Source organism: Trachypithecus francoisi, unplaced genomic scaffold, assembly GCF_009764315.1.
Source record: "Trachypithecus francoisi isolate TF-2019V2 unplaced genomic scaffold, Tfra_2.0 Lachesis_group0, whole genome shotgun sequence".
Lineage (NCBI taxonomy): Eukaryota > Metazoa > Chordata > Mammalia > Primates > Cercopithecidae > Trachypithecus > Trachypithecus francoisi.
The window spans coordinates 10,413,344-10,430,385 of NW_022681453.1; the positions used below are offsets into that span (position 1 = coordinate 10,413,344).

At 39.7% G+C, this 17,042-nt stretch overlaps 1 long non-coding RNA gene across 1 annotated transcript in view; it reads right to left on the bottom strand.

The window, feature by feature from the left end:
• The window catches only part of LOC117079756, a 69,924-nt gene that overhangs the window by 16,385 nt on the left and 36,497 nt on the right, over positions 1 to 17,042 (bottom strand). The window contains exon 3 of the long non-coding RNA XR_004435602.1: positions 8,897 to 9,028. This is a non-coding gene — a long non-coding RNA (uncharacterized LOC117079756). The remainder of the gene's footprint in view (positions 1 to 8,896; positions 9,029 to 17,042) is intronic.

The window sequence follows — 17,042 nt, forward strand, 5'->3', positions numbered from 1 at the left end:
GAGTGTTGAAGTCTCCCATTATTATTGTATGGGAGTCTAAGTCTCTTTGTAAGTCTCTTAGGCCTTGCTTTATTAATCTGGGTGCTCCTGTATTGGGTGCATAGATATTTAGGATAGTTAGCTCTTCCTGTTGAATTGATCCCTTTACCATTATGTAATGGCCTTCTTTGTCTCTTTTGATCTTTGATGCTTTAAAGCCTGTTTTATCAGAGACTAGGATTGCAACCCCTGCTTTTTTTTGTTCTCCATTTGCTTGGTAGATCTTCCTCCATCCCTTTATTTTGAGCCATGTATGTCTCTGCATGTGAGATGGGTCTCCTGAATACAGCAGACTGATGGGTCTTGACTCTTTATCCAGTTTGCCAGTCTGTGTCTTTTAATTGGAGCATTTAGTCCTTTAACATTTCAGGTTAATATTGTTATGTGTGAACTTGATCCTGCCATTATGATATTAACTGGTTATTTTGCTCGTTAGTTGATGCAGTTTCTTCCTAGCCTTGATGGTCTTTACATTTTGGCATGTTTTTGCAATAGCTGGTACAAGTTGTTCCTTTCCATGTTTAGGGCTTCCTTCAGGGTCTCTTGTAAGGCAGGCCTGGTGGTGACAAAATCTCTAAGCATTTGCTTATCTGTAAAGGATTTTATTTCTCCTTCACTGATGAAACTTAGTTTGGCTGGATATGAAATTCTGGGTTTCAAATTCTTTTCTTTAAGAATGTTGAATATTGGCCCCCACTCTCTTCTGGCTTGTAGAGTTTCTGCCGAGAGATCTGCTGTTAGTCTGATGGGCTTCCCTTTGTGGGTAACCCGACCTTTCTCTCTGGCTTCCCTTAAGATTCTTTCCTTCATTTCAACTTTGGTGAATCTGGCAATTATGTGTCTTGGAGTTGCTGTTCTCGAGGAGTATCTTTGTGGTGTTCTCTGTATTTCCTGAATTTGAATGTTGGCCTGCCCTACTAGGTTGGGGAAGTTCTCCTGGATGATACCCTGAAGAGTGTTTTCCAACTTGGTTCCATTTTCCCCCTCACTTTCAGGCACCCCAATCAGACGTAGATTTGGTCTTTTTACATAATCCCATACTTCTTGCAGGCTTTGTTCATTTCTTTTTCTTCTTTTTTCTTTTGGTTTCTCTTCTCGCTTCATTTCATTCATTTGATCCTCAATCACTGATACTCTTTCTTCCAGTTGATCGAGTCGGTTACTGAAGCTTGTGCATTTGTCACGTATTTCTCGTGTCATGGTTTTCATCTCTGTCATTTCGTTCATGACCTTCTCTGCATTAATTAGTCTAGCTGTCAATTCTTCCACTCTTTTTTCAAGATTTTTAGTTTCTTTGCGCTGGGTACGTAATTCCTCCTTTAGCTCTGAGAAGTTTGATGGACTGAAGCCTTCTCTCATCTCGTCAAAGTCATTCTCTGACCAGCTTTGATCCGTGCTGGCGATGGGCTGCACTCCTTTGCAGTGGGAGATGCGCTCTTATTTTTTGAATTTCCCAGCTTTTCTGCCCTGCTTTTTCCCCATCTTTGTGGTTTTATCTGTCTCTGGTCTTTGATGATGGTGACGTACTGATGGGGTTTTGGTATAGGTGTCCTTCCTGTTTGATAGTTTTCCTTCTGACAGTCAGGACCCTCAGCTGTAGGTCTGTTGGAGATTGCTTGAGGTCCACTCCAGACCCTGTTTGCCTGGGTATCAGCAGCAGAGGTTGCAGAAGATAGAATATTGCTCAACAGCAAGTGTACCTGTCTGATTCTTATTTTGGAAGCTTCCTCTCAGGGGTGTACTCCACCCTGTGAGGTGTGGGGTGTCAGACTGCCCCTAGTGGGGGATGTCTCCCAGTTAGGCTACTCATGGGTCAGGGACCCACTTGAGCAGGCAGTCTGTCCCTTCTCAGATCTCAACCTCGGTGTTGGGAGATCCACTGCTCTCTTCAAAGCTGTCAGACAGAGTCGTTTGCATCTGCAGATGTTCCTGCTGCTTTTGTTGTTGTTGTTGTTAACTGTGCCCTGTCCCCAGAGGTGAAGTCTCAGTTGAAAATGCAGAAATCACCGGTCTTCTGTGTCGCTCACGCTGGGAGTTGGAGACTGGAGCTATTCCTATTCGGCCGTCTTGCTCCGCCCCCCATTTGTCTTATCTGAGTTCCTTTGTCAGGAAACTAACCATCAGGCCTCCCAGATAGCATCAAGGAACTGATGCACTTACCAGATCACCTTATCTGGACAGTGAGCCCTCAGACCCCTCACTCATCACGATTGCCTAAGTGGCTACCTGCTTCCTGTTAACCAACTCCACTTGTTTAACCCTCTCTAATTGCTGTCCTCCTGCATGTAGTTAACAAGTCTTCCCTGCTATATAAACTCCTATTTTTAATCAGTCAGGGAGAAGAATTTGAGACTGATCTCCCATCTCCTTAGCAGTAGCACCCCATTAAAGCCTTCTTCCCTGGCAGTACTCATCTCAGTGATTGGCTTTCTGTGCAGTGAGCAGCAAGACCTAGACTGAACCCCTGATATTTCAGTAACACTACTGAATGGAAGATATCCAGTAAATATTATGTTATGAATTATCATCTGCAGATAAAAAAATCAAATATCCATCAAATTACTACATGTAAATAGGCTTAACTTATCTGTTTTTTAAAAATGCAGATTGACTTAAAAGTCAAAATGCAACATTCTACAAGACAGTTGATTTCTTTTAAAAGTCATTCTCAGTCTTCTGCATTTTCTTATCATGAGCATTCATCAATATCAGCTTTATTCCATTTATACCATACATTTGCAAAACAAGTTTTTATCCCTCAAATCTTGCTGTTCCAAATTCAGGTCTTCAGAAGCAATTTTACATTGGCTGTTTATTAAAGTAGAGAAAAATGAGCAAATGTTGGCTATTGAGGAAAATAAAGAAAAGGAAAATCCATCATATAATTCATTTTATTCTTATATGCTAAACAGTTCCAGCCTTTCTCTTTTTATTTCTTACTAACTTGCCTCAGCTTTTTAAGACTAAATACAAAAAAAATTAATAAACACTTCACATAAAGATAATTATTTTAGAGTCTCTCTGTTTCCTCACTATGTAGTCACAGGCAAATCGCTAATCTCAATCTCTTCTAAAATGTTTATATCCTTCCTGTATTGCAGAAAATAAAATCTAACCTATTTTATAAGTCATCTATAAGTAATATAATCTGGCTGGGCATGGTGGCTCACGCCTGTAATCCCAGCACTTTGGGAGGCTGAGGTGGGCAGATCACAAGGTCAAGAGATTGAGACCATCCTGGTCAACATGGTGAAACCCCGTCTCTACTAAAAACATAAAAATTAGCTAGGTGTGGTGGTGCATGCCTGTAGTCCCAGCTACTTGGGAGGCTGAGGCAGGAGAATCGCTTGAACCCAGGAGGTGGAGGTTGCAGTGAGCCGAGATCGCACCACTGCACTCCATCCTGGTGACAGAGTGAGACTCTCTCTAAAAAAAATAAATAAATACATAAAATAATAATAATAATAATAGTAAATAAGTAATATAAACTACTGCTACTTACAAACATACTTTATAGAATTTTTACTGACTTTAACCTAAATAATATTCCCATACATAAGTGCTAGAATATACAGATGTAAAAAAGAAACAATAGTAAAATCAGCCACAATTCTACAACTACAGCTACTTTCTCACCACCATGAAATAGAAACCTATATAACTGCCACCAGGCTTGTGTGCAGCCTGCTGCCCCTGCATCAGCTGTGTGATGTGTAAGTAGAGATGAACCATGCAGGGGACAGGAATGTGGGTGGGAAAAGGCAAAGCAAAGGCTCTAGTTGCATGACAGGCACTGGTACCTGGTACCCCAGGCCAGAGGTGGAACAGAGGTTGAACATACAAGTAAGAAAGTAGCATTAGATAAACTATAATCTACTTAGACTTTTAACAGAAAGTCATTTTGTGACCTCCTAGTTTTCTCTTCATTGCAGAGAGTCAGAAATAGAAAATATATTTCTCTAAAATATTAATGCATATAAGTTTTCAAATTACAAAGAATATAGGTTCCACTAGAAAAAAAAAGTGATATGAAAAAGTACAAACAAAAAGAATTTAAAACCCTAACTTATCTCATCACCAAACACTGCCACCATTTATGTCACCAACAAGCCTTTTCAACAAGTTGTTGGGGGTCAATAGATTTAACACTGAATTGCAAATACTAAGATATTACCTATAGAAAGAATGAACCATTACCTATTATTGTATCCCCTTATCTTCTTCTTAGTTACAGTCAGTTAGAGTCCTTAAACAAAACTTAGTCACAATTATATTGAGTGATTTCTGAGTATTAAGAGATTTAATTACTCTAGCTTAAAAAATAATTGCTGGTTGATAAAAAAATCAATTAGGTTGCTAAATCTCCAGCTTTCACAATCATAAAATCTTTCCTACCTCCACATATTCCTATTTGGATTAGGTTGGATGGCTCCTCAGTTTCCTTCTAGCACTAAAATGTGATTTTCTGAAAAGCAATACAGAAACTAAGACATGCACTTATAAGTTAGTTTTGGTGAGCTTTTCTTAAAGTTAACAAAAAAATGATTCAAACCATTTCTTCTAATGTATTTTGACATTTGCTCTTTCAGCATGAAGTTAGTTACCAAGCAAAAGCAGGTTCTTAATAATTTATGTTGTCTACTTTGAATGTGATTACTCATAGGAGTCTGCAGAAATGAATCAATACTTGCTTAGCTTCTCAAAAAAGTAAATTGGAGATAATTGTTACAGTCATGCATGTTAATTTAGGCTGCCAAATTAATTTCTCAACACTCCCTATGCTACAACAGTCTTAATTAAGGAACAACTAAAGTTGCCTTTTCTTCTTATAGGTACTGTTGAGCCATTGGCTCTGAACAAAGTCATTTAACCCCTTTGATGTATGAGATTTAAAAAAACAACAACGAGGCCGGACACTGGTTCACACCTGTAATCCCAGGACTTTGGGAGGCCAAGGCAGGCGGAGGTCAGGAGATCGAGACCATCCTGGCCAACATGGTGAAACTCCATCTCTACTAAAAATACAAAAATTAGTTGGGCATGGTGGCACGCGTGGTAGTCCCAGCTACTCAGGAGGCTAAGGCAGGGATAATTGCTTAAATCCAGGAGGCAGAGGTTGCAGTGAGCTGAGATCACACCACTGCACTCCATCCTGGGCAACTAACAGAGTGAGACTCCATCTCAAAAAAAAAAGAGAGAGAAAATCTACAAAGTATTATATACTGATATACTGTATACCGTACATCTGTAAAAGGGCTTTACAGAGGGCAAAGTGATTCCATGCTGTGTTTCTGCAACCTATTTTCTGTTCTGCAAGATGTAGCCTAGGCCTCCTGGGAAGCTATTTTAATGTGGTGTGGATCTTGACAGTGTCCAATCCCAAGCTCCATATTTTAGGAGGATCACTGACAAATTGAGTGCCTCAAACTGAGAAGTCTGAGGAATTGTGGCAAGAGGAATGCTTGAAGGAACTGGAGAGAGAGAGAACTGGAAATATTTAACCAAAAGATAAGATGATGTGGTATCATAATAATTTCAGGGATCCTCTTTTGTTCAAATGCCTGTTACAAGGTAAAGTGCTTAACTTTATATCTTGTTCCAGATGGCAGAATTGGCACTGATTATTGGTAATTACAAGGAGGTAGACAAGATTCAACATAAGAATCTTTTGACAACATAAAGGGCTGCTTTACCCAGGAGTGAGCTTCCTGCTGTTCAGGCACTTCCTGAAGGACCACGTAGGTGGAGTAAGGGAGAGTTCTCTGAGGCTCACTGTCTCAGGCTTTCAATGAATTAAAATATCAATGAATCACTCATTCATGAGACAGCCTTAGTCTTTGTGGTCCAGACCCCATTTTGACCCTTGTTATCACTGTAAGATGGACATCTCAAGTCTCCAAAAGACGATGAAATGTCAAAAGGCCTGGGCTGGCAGTTTCCTTATTACATGCCAAGACATACTTAGAGATTGCCCACTACTATCCTACAGAGCTGGTCATTGCTAGCACAAAAGTCAGACTGTTGGAGAGCAAGTGTGAGACCAAGGGCATAATTCCCCGTTCCAAAAGTTTAAAGAGAACACTGCCGTTCGTGTACAACCTGCTACATTCTGTTGATCAATCTCATCTAGCCCCTACTGTATAATATTTAGTTTGCATAACCCTCCAATATAATGAGCTCCTAAAGAGCAGAAACTCTGTACTATTTATCTTTATAACTCCATAGCTTATCCAAGTGTTGGCATTTATTGGATACTCAATATATGCTTAATGGAAGAATAAATGAATTCCATTCCAAATAAGCATTGCCTCAGTGCAGGCACTATATCAATGGCAAGATCCAGAATTAAAATAAGACAGTTTTTGCCCTTAAGGAGTGTTCAATAATCAGCAGAATAAATATATGAGGGAATAAGAGCACCTGTATTGGGTGGAATTTTGCCTTTTTTTTTTTTTTAATGGAGTTTTGCTCTTGTTACCCAGGCTGAAAGCAATGGCACCATCTCAGCTCATTGCAACCTCCGCCTCTGGGTTTAAGGAATTTTGCCTTTTAAGAGTCCTTTCAACCCTAAGATTCTACCAATCCATATTCTTTTCCTCAATTAAAATATTGTAGATGCAACCTGGAGCTGTGGCTCACGCCAGTAATCCTAGCACTTTGGGAGGATCACTTGAGCCCAGGAGTTCGAGACCAACCTGGGCAACATGCTGAAACCCCATTTCTACAAGAAATACAAAAATTAGCCAGGCATGGTGGTGCACACCTGTAATCCCAATTACTTGAAAGGCTGAGGTGGAAGGATCACCCGAGCCCAGGAAGTCAAGGCTACACTGAGCTGAGGTTATACCACTGCACTCCAGCCTGGGTAACAGAATGAGATCCTTTCTCAAAAAAAAAAAAAAAAAAAAATATATATATATATATATATAGACAGATATAGACGGAGAGAGAGAGAGAGAGAAGGAAGGAAGGAGGAAGGAAGGATGGAAGGAAGGAAGGAAGGAAGGAAGGAAGGGAGATCCTTTCTCAAAAAAAAAAAACCCAAAAACATATATAGACAGATATAGACAGAGAGAGAAAAGGAAGGAAGGAAGGAAGGAGGAAAAGGAAAAAGAAAAGGAAAAGGAAATGAAAAAAGGAAGAGGAAAGAAAGAAAGAAAGAGAAAGAAAGAAAAAGAAGAAAAAGAAAGAAGAAAGAAAGAGAAAGAAAGAAAGAAAGAAAAAGAAAATTTTAGATGCAAGAACAGGAAAAGTGGTCATGCTATGTTAGGTTATTTCTAGGTTTTTAATCTACTGTGGGCAATACTGTTCAGCTTCCAGCAAACCAAATAATTTGAGAAGTCAACCTGTAGTCAAATTATGGGATTCTTTTAGTGAATTTAGAGTTAGAGAACAGAAGATCTTGGTAGAGATTTGTGTAAAACCTATACAAAATGCATATTCCTCATATTAAGAAAAAATAGACTTTCTGGCCCTGAAATTTAAATTTATTCTCTATATACTAAAGAATTCAAACCACATCTATTTTAAAAATATAATAAATACTGACATAATATGGTTAAATCTGTTAATTGTTGATAAGTTACTTTTATTCTTCTTCTTCTACAGAGGATGACACAGGATATAGAGGTTAAGTTATTTGCTCCTATATCATGAAGTAGAAAGTAGCAGACCTAGGCAATTGAGCACCAGAATCCATGACAACTTCACTGATGGCCTGTTGTAATCATGTTCTCTTATATCATGATAAGAATTTTACTTCTTGCTTATCCTAGGAGGCCAGTACACTGTAGTATGACTATTTTTGCCAGGTGTCCCATAAAGTTGAATCAGTGCTCCATGATTAGTCTTTCTTCTGATGCAATAATGCAAAAAAATATGCTTGGGGTTTCAGAAGAAATGTACAAAGCAATATGGTGTCGTTAAGCATTAAAACATCTAGACCTTTACTGCATTTCCTTGGTATTATTCATACAAAGTCAGCTAACACCCTCTCTGCCCCATTCCTCACTGCCCCGTCCAAAAATCCACATTGTATTAAATAATTAACGATTAAATACAAATATATTATTCTACACATTCACACACTTGCAAAAGGCAACAAGCCACCTGTTTTTCTAAACCATTTTGACTGAGAGATAAGACACTTACTGTGAAAAGCAAGAAAAATTTCATTTTGGAATCAAATTATCTTTTCCTCACTTAGTTTCACATATATTCTGTTTTTCACTTTGTGCTTTAAATAGTTAGTTAATTGGGACTATTTAACAGATTATATATGTTTCTGCTGAGAGTAATTGTACCTCAACAGTAACTGAAGGAATTTTTATTTAATTTGCTAGTTGGTTCATGGTTTGCTAGAGTTAAGCAGAAGCTGAAGTGCTCCTGACTGTAGGAGGTGAAACTCATTCATATTCTTTTGTAAACAAATTAATGGAGAGTTGCCAGTGTGTTTTCATCTCACAAAATCACCTTAGCAACATGGATATAAAAACAGCATGAACTTTTCCTCAGAGCCTCCAGTCTTTCCTAGCGTGAGGACTCAACAATAAATGAGACTAGCAAAATTCTTCATTGATTTTAGTCTTATAAAATTGAGTTTCAGAATTTCCATGAAACATAGATTTTAACAGTAAAATAAAAAGAGGCTAAATTTCTCTTCTGTATAATGATTAGTATTGCCCAACAGGACTCTATTTGTTTTTTGTTTTCATGACATGGCAGGAAACACCACGTACCCTTTGCTTGATCAAGTTTAAAATAATTTTAGAAAAAAAAAGCAGAGAAAGTTATATTTTCAAATAATTAGGTCAGACTAATTTGACTCATGGGCTCTATGGTCACCAATTATACTTACATCTTATTCCTCTGGAGTTTGAGGAGTATGACCTCTGGAAAATTGAGAAAGTGGAAGCCGCACTGCAGTCTTCAAGTCCATGCTAACGCCTGTGGGCAGGGCAAATCCTGGCAGAAGGTTGCTCTCAGATATCTGTGGGAAATAAGCCACAAAGCTCGCTTTGTTTTGTTTGTTTTTTCATCGACTCTCATCTCTCCCACATGGAAAGGCCAGAAAACTCTCTACTTATTTGTGGATTTCTCATAGTTTTGTTCCTTTGTTTTGGTTACTGCTTATCCACACTCTAGAGAAAGGAAAGCCAGTGAAACTATAGCACAAATGTATTTAAGAACTAAGCCTCTGGGCCTCTGCCATCCGTTGTCTTCTTAATTTCTCGTCTACCTTCCAGATTTAAAGACAGGAATGATGAACACATAAAAAATACCTTTTCTTATGACAGTCTACTTTTTTAAATTTTTTGAATATTGCAGTAAGTCCCCAGCTAATTGTGTAAACAAAATTTTTACTGCTAATTTTTGAACTATGTGGAATATTGGGTAGGGAGTGGATCACCTGGCTGCCACATGTATTCTTGCCTGCCCCAATATGTAATGGCAGTGATATATACTTGTAATGATCAGGGTCCATTATCTGTGCCAGAATGGTGACTCTTTTCCTGGTCTTTGTACATGAAATCTCAAGTGCTGGTTGACTGAGATGTAAATAGAGCTTAAAATCTTGCTAGTAAAAGCACCCGTCTTCTGTGAACAAAAATGCTAGATAGACCTACAGAGCTCATTGCAGCAGAGTCAGAAGCACAAATTCTTCATGTGGGTCTCTAGAAGTAATAGCAAAAGGGGCCACTCTTACTTTTACACTTTCCTTCTGTCTACTAGCGACATACCACTAGATAATGATCACTGATTTAGGATGTATCCTGCATCCTGGAGAATGGCACCCCATCTTTGCAGAGTGTTATCTGCAAGCTTGTGCCTCTATGCCTTCAAAAAGCTGTTGATCACTCTGTAAGACTGGCAGCTTTTTGGTGGTATGCTCTGTCATGGGAACAATGTTCTTCATTGTGATATGTCCACGGCCATCCCTTTTTTCTCTTTAAAATGGTCCTTAGTCTGATACAGTATCAAGTGGGATACTATGTCTATGGATCAAGCATTCTGTAAACCTTCAGATATTGGAGATGGTTGAGGTTCCAAAAGTGGCAAATGAAAACCCATACCTGGAATATGTGCTGATTCCAGTAAAAATGAATTGCTGCCTATTTGAGGATGGAATCAACTTGGCACCAAGTGACTGGTTAGTCTCCTTGAAAGATGGCATCCTATCAGGCTTGAGTGTCATTCTCTGATGCAGGCTACTTGAATATCCAATAGCAGTGGTAGTTAGCCATGGTGATTATCAGTCCATGATGTTGGTAGCACCCATGAATTGTTTTCATCCCTGACAGTCTCTTCATGCATTCGTTGTACCAGCACTGCAGGAGCTGATGACAGAGGCTGGCTGTCACATGTCAGCCAGCAGCAGACAGAGTCATTCTGTCCACTGAGTTCAGTGCCGTTTTCATGACAAACGCTTTCTGGTAGGCATGAATAAATTACATAGAAACTTCTCAAACTTGTACTTACTCCAATAGGTATATCACATACCTCTTCCCCAGACCTCCCTGTCCCCAAGGTTTCCATTTTTTTCTTTCCAATCTCTGACCAAGCAGTCAAGCTAATTGCCACTGCGCAGAAATTTCTGTATATTCTTATCTTGGGCAATTTTTCTTTTATTGTTATTATTATTATTATACTTTAAGTTCTAGGGTACATGTGCACAACCTGCAGGTTTGTTACATATGTATACATGTGCCATGTTGATGTGCTGCACCCATTAACTCGTCATTTATATTAGGTATATCTCCTAATGTTATCTCTCCCCCGTCCCCCCACCTCATGACAGGCCCCAGTGTGTGATGTTCCCCATCCTGTGTCCAAGTGTTCTCTTTGTTCAATTCCCACCTATGAGTTGGAACATGTGGTGTCTGGTTTTCTGTCCTTGTGATAGTTTGCTCAGAATGATGGTTTCTAGCTTCATCCATGTCCCTACAAGGGACATGAACTCATCCTTTTTTATGGCTGCATAGTATTCCATGGTGTATATGTGCCACATTTTCTTAATCCAGTCTGTCACTGATGGACATTTCGGTTGGTTCCAAGTCTTTGCTACTGTGAATAGTCTTGGGCTATTCACCCACCTTGGCCCACCTCGGCCTCCCAAAGCGCTGGGATTACAGGTGTGAGCCACTGCGCCTGGCCCTGTATTTTTAGTATAGACAGGGTTTCATCATATTGGCCAGCTGGTCTCGAACTTCCGACCTCAAATGACCCACCTGCCTCAGGCTACCAAAGTGCTGAGATTACAGGTGTTAGCCACTGCCCCGGCCCACCTTGATTTCTTTTGATCGCACACATTGAGTGATGCCTGTTGGCTGCCCTAAGGATACATGTTCTGTTAACTATCTTCAAAGCTCTTCACCGACCAGACCCCTGGCTGACAGTCCATTAAAATAATTACACTCACAATTTCTGACCATTAAATGCCACCACCTGTTTTTTGTTTGCTAGTTTGTTTGTTTGTTTGTTTGTGTGTTTTTTGTAATCAAAGTTAGGTGAATATGGTCTCTCCAACTGTCTTGTGTTGTACTCACCCTTCTTTTTCTTTTTTTTTTTTTTATTATACTTTAAGTTCTAGGGTACATGTGCATGACGTTTATATCATATATAACTCCCCAAAGCAATCCCTCCCTCCTCCCCCCTCCCCATGATAGGCCCCAGTGTGTGATATTCCCCTTCCCGAGTCCAAGTGATCTCATTGTTCAGTTCCCACCTATGAGTGAGAATATGCGGTGTTTGGTTTTCTCTTCTTGTGATAGTTTGCTAAGAATGATGGTTTCCAGCTGCATCCATGTCCCTACAAAGGACGCAAACTCATCCTTTTTTATGGCTGCATAGTATTCCATGGTGTATATGTGCCACATTTTCTTAATCCAGTCTGTCACAGATGGACATTTGGGTTGATTCCAAGTCTTTGCTATTGTGAATAGTGCCGCAATAAACATACGTGTGCATGTGTCTTTGTAGTAGAGTAATTTATAATCCTTTGGGTATATACCCAGTAGTGGGATGGCTGGGTCATATGGTACATCTAGTTCTAGATCCTTGAGGAATCGCCATACTGTTTTCCATAATGGTTGAACTAGTTTACAATCCCACCAACAGTGTAAAAGTGTTCCTATTTCTCCACATCCTCTCCAACACCTGTTGTTTCCTGACTTCTTGATGATTGCCATTCTAACTGGTGTGAGATGGTATCTCATTGTGGTTTTGATTTGCATTTCTCTGATGGCCAGTGATGATGAGCATTTTTTCATGTGTCTGTTGGCTGTATGGATGTCTTCTTTTGAGAAATGTCTGTTCATATCCTTTCCCCACTTTTTGATGGGGTTGTTTGTTTTTTTCTTGTATATTTGTTTGAGTTCTTTGTAGATTCTGGATATTAGCCCTTTGTCAGATGAGTAGGTTGCAAAAATTTTCTCCCATTCTGTAGGTTGCCTGTTCACTCTGATGGTAGTTTCTTTAGCTGTGCAAAAGCTCTTTAGTTTAATTAGATCCCATGTGTCAATTTTGGCTTTTGCTGCCGTTGCTTTTGGTGTTTTAGACATGAAGTCCTTGCCCATGCCTATGTCCTGAATGGTACTACCTAGATTTTCTTCTAGGGTTTTTATGGTATTAGGTCTAACATTTAAGTCTCTAATCCATCTTGAATTAATTTTCGTATAAGGGGTAAGGAAAGGATCCAGTTTCAGCTTTCTACTTATGGCTAGCCAATTTTCCCAGCACCATTTATTAAATAGGGAATCCTTTCCCCATTTCTTGTTTCTCTCAGGTTTGTCAAAGATCAGATGGCTGTAGATGTGTGGTATTATTTCTGAGGACTCTGTTCTGTTCCATTGGTCTATATCTCTGTTGTGGTACCAGTACCATGCTGTTTTGGTTACTGTAGCCTTGTAGTATAGTTTGAAGTCAGGTAGCGTGACGCCTCCAGCTTTGTCCTTTTGACTTAGGATTGTCTTGGCAATGCGGGCTCTTTTTTGGTTCCATATGAACTTTAAAGCAGTTTTTTCCAATTCTGTGAAGAAACTCATTGGTAGCTTGATGGGGATGGCATTGAATCTATAAATAACCTTGGGCAGTATGGCCATTTTCACGATATTGATTCTTCCTATCCATGAGCATGGTATGTTCTTCCATTTGTTTGTGTCCTCTTTGATTTCACTGAGCAGTGGTTTGTAGTTCTCCTTGAAGAGGTCCTTGACATCCCTTGTAAGCTGGATTCCTAGGTATTTTATTCTCTTTGAAGCAATTGTGAATGGAAGTTCATTCCTGATTTGGCTCTCTGCTTGTCTGTTACTGGTGTATAAGAATGCTTGTGATTTTTGCACATTAATTTTGTATCCTGAGACTTTGCTGAAGTTGCTTATCAGCTTAAGGAGATTTTGGGCTGAGACAATGGGGTTTTCTAAATATACAATCATGTCATCTGCAAACAGGGACAATTTGACTTCTTCTTTTCCTAACTGGATACCTTTGATTTCTTTCTCTTGCCTGATTGCCCTAGCCAGAACTTCAACACTATGTTGAATAGGAGTGGTGAGAGAGGGCATCCCTGTCTTGTGCCAGTTTTCAAAGGGAATTTTTCCAGTTTTTGCCCATTCAGTATGATATTAGCTGTGGGTTTGTCATAAATAGCTCTTATTATTTTGAGGTACGTTCCATCAATACCGAATTTATTGAGCGTTTTTAGCATAAGGGCTGTTGAATTTTGTCAAAAGCCTTTTCTGCATCTATTGAGATACTCATGTGGTTCTTGTCTTTGGTTCTGTTTATATGCTGGATTACGTTTATTGATTTGCGAATGTTGAACCAGCCTTGCATCCCAGGGATGAAGCCCACTTGATCATGGTGGATAAGCTTTTTGATGTGCTGCTGAATCCGTTTGCCAGTATTTTATTGAGAATTTTTGCATCGATGTTCATCAGGGATATTGGTCTAAAATTCTCTTTTTTTGTTGTGTCTCTGCCAGGCTTTGGTATCAGGATGATGTTGGCCTCATAAAATGAGTTAGGGAGGATTCCCTCTTTTTCTATTGATTGGAATAGTTTCAGAAGGAATGGTACCAGCCCTCCTTGTACCTCTGGTAGAATTCAGCTGTGAATCCATCTGGTCCTGGACTTTTTTTGGTTGGTAGGCTATTAATTATTGCCTCAATTTCAGAGCCTGCTATTGGTCTATTCAGGGATTCAACTTCTTCCTGGTTTAGTCTTGGGAGAGTGTAAGTGTCCAGGAAATTATCCATTTCTTCTAGATTTTCTAGTTGATTTGCGTAGAGGCATTTATAGTATTCTCTGATGGTTGTTTGTATTTCTGTGGGGTCGGTGGTGATATCCCCTTTATCATTTTTTATTGCGTCTATTTGATTCCTCTCTCTTTTCTTCTTTATTAGTCTTGCTAGCGGTCTGTCAATTTTGTTGATCTTTTCAAAAAACCAACTCCTGGATTCATTGATTTTTTGGAGGGTTTTTTGTGTCTCTATCTCCTTCAGTTCTGCTCTGATCTTAGTTATTTCTTGCCTTCTGCTAGCTTTTGAATGTGTTTGCTCTTGCCTCTCTAGTTCTTTTAATTGTGATGTTAGAGTGTCAATTTTAGATCTTTCCTGCTTTCTCTTGTGGGCATTTAGTGCTATAAATTTCCCTCTACACACTGCTTTAAATGTGTCCCAGAGATTCTGGTATGTTGTATCTTTGTTCTCATTGGTTTCCAAGAACATCTTTATTTCTGCTTTCATTTCGTTATGTACCCAGTAGTCATTCAGGAGCAGGTTGTTCAGTTTCCATGTAGTTGAGCGGTTTGATTGAGTTTCTTAGTCCTGAGTTCTAGTTTGATTGCACTGTGGTCTGAGAGACAGTTTGTTATAATTTCTGTTCTTGTACATTTGCTGAGGAGTGCTTTACTTCCAATTATGTGGTCAATTTTGGAATAAGTGCGATGTGGTGCTGAGAAGAATGTATATTCTGTTGATTTGGGGTGGAGAGTTCTATAGATGTCTATTAGGTCCGCTTGGTGCAGAGATGAGTTCAATTCCTGGATATCCTTGTTAACTTTCTGTCTCGTTGATCTGTCTAATGTTGACAGTGGAGTGTTGAAGTCTCCCATTATTATTGTATGGGAGTCTAAGTCTCTTTGTAGGTCTCTAAGGACTTGCTTTATGAATCTGGGTGCTCCTGTATTGGGTGCATATATATTTAGGAGAGTTAGCTCTTCCTGTTGAATTGATCCCTTTACCATTATGTAATGGCCTTCTTTGTCTCTTTTGATCTTTGATGGTTTAAAGTCTGTTTTATCAGAGACTAGGATTGCAACCCCTGCTTTTTTTTGTTCTCCATTTGCTTGGTAGATCTTCCTCCATCCCTTTATTTTGAGCCTATGTATGTCTCTGCATGTGAGATGGGTCTCCTGAATACAGCAGACTGATGGGTCTTGACTCTTTATCCAGTTTGCCAGTCTGTGTCTTTTAATTGGAGCATTTAGTCCATTGACATTTAAGGTTAATATTGTTATGTGTGAACTTGATCCTGCCATTATGATATTAACTGGTTATTTTGCTCGTTAGTTGATGCAGTTTCTTCCTAGCCTCGATGGTCTTTACATTTTGGCATGTTTTTGCAATGGCTGGTACCGGTTGTTCCTTTCCATGTTTAGGGCTTCCTTCAGGGTCTCTTGTAAGGCAGGCCTGGTGGTGACAAAATCTCTAAGCATTTGCTTATCTGTAAAGGATTTTATTTCTCCTTCACTGATGAAGCTTAGTTTGGCTGGATATGAAATTCTGGGTTGAAAATTCCTTTCTTTAAGAACGTTGAATATTGGCCCCCACTCTCTTCTGGCTTGTAGAGTTTCTGCCGAGAGATCTGCTGTTATTCTGATGGGCTTCCCTTTGTGGGTAACCCGACCTTTCTCTCTGGCTGCCCTTAAGATTTTTTCCTTCATTTCAACTTTGGTGAATCTGGCAATTATATGTCTTGGAGTTGCTCTTCTGGAGGAGTATCTTTGTGGCGTTCTCTGTATTTCCTGAATTTGAATGTTGGCCTGCCCTACTAGGTTGGGGAAGTTCTCCTGGATGATATCCTGAAGAGTGTTTTCCAACTTGGTTCCATTTTCCCCCTCACTTTCAGGCACCCCAATCAGACGTAGATTTGGTCTTTTTACATAATCCCATACTTCTTGCAGGCTTTGTTCATTTCTTTTTCTTCTTTTTTCTTTTGGTTTCTCTTCTCGCTTCATTTCATTCATTTGATCCTCAATCGCTGATACTCTTTCTTCCAGTTGATTGAGTCGGTTACTGAAGCTTGTGCATTTGTCACGTATTTCTCGTGTCATGGTTTTCATCTCTGTCATTTCGTTTATGATCTTCTCTGCATTAATTAGTCTAGCTGTCAATTCTTCCACTTTTTTTCAAGATTTTTAGTTTCTTTGTGCTGGGTACGTAATTCCTCCTTTAGCTCTGAGAGGTTTGATGGACTGAAGCCTTCTTCTCTCATCTCGTCAAAGTCATTCTCTGACCAGCTTTGATCCGTTGCTGGCGATGGGCTGCGCTCCTTTGCAGTGGGAGATGCACTCTTATTTTTTGAATTTCCAGCTTTTCTGCCCTGCTTCTTCCCCATCTTTGTGGTTTTATCTGTCTCTGGTCTTTGATGATGGTGACGTACTGATGGGGTTTTGGTATAGGTGTCCTTCCTGTTTGATAGTTTTCCGTCTGACAGTCAGAAGGACTGTCTGTTGGTCTGTTGGAGATTGCTTGAGGTCCACTCCAGACCCTGTTTGCCTGGGTATCAGCAGCAGAGGTTGCCGAAGATAGAATATTGCTGAACAGCGAGTGTACCTGTCTGATTCTTCCTTTGGAAGTTTCCTCTCATGGGTGACTCCACCCTGTGAGGTGTGGGGTGTCAGACTGCCCCTAGTGGGGGATGTCTCCCAGCTAGGCTACTCAGGGGTCAGGGACCCACCTGAGCAGGCAGTCTGTCCGTTCTCAGATCTCAACCTCCGCGTTA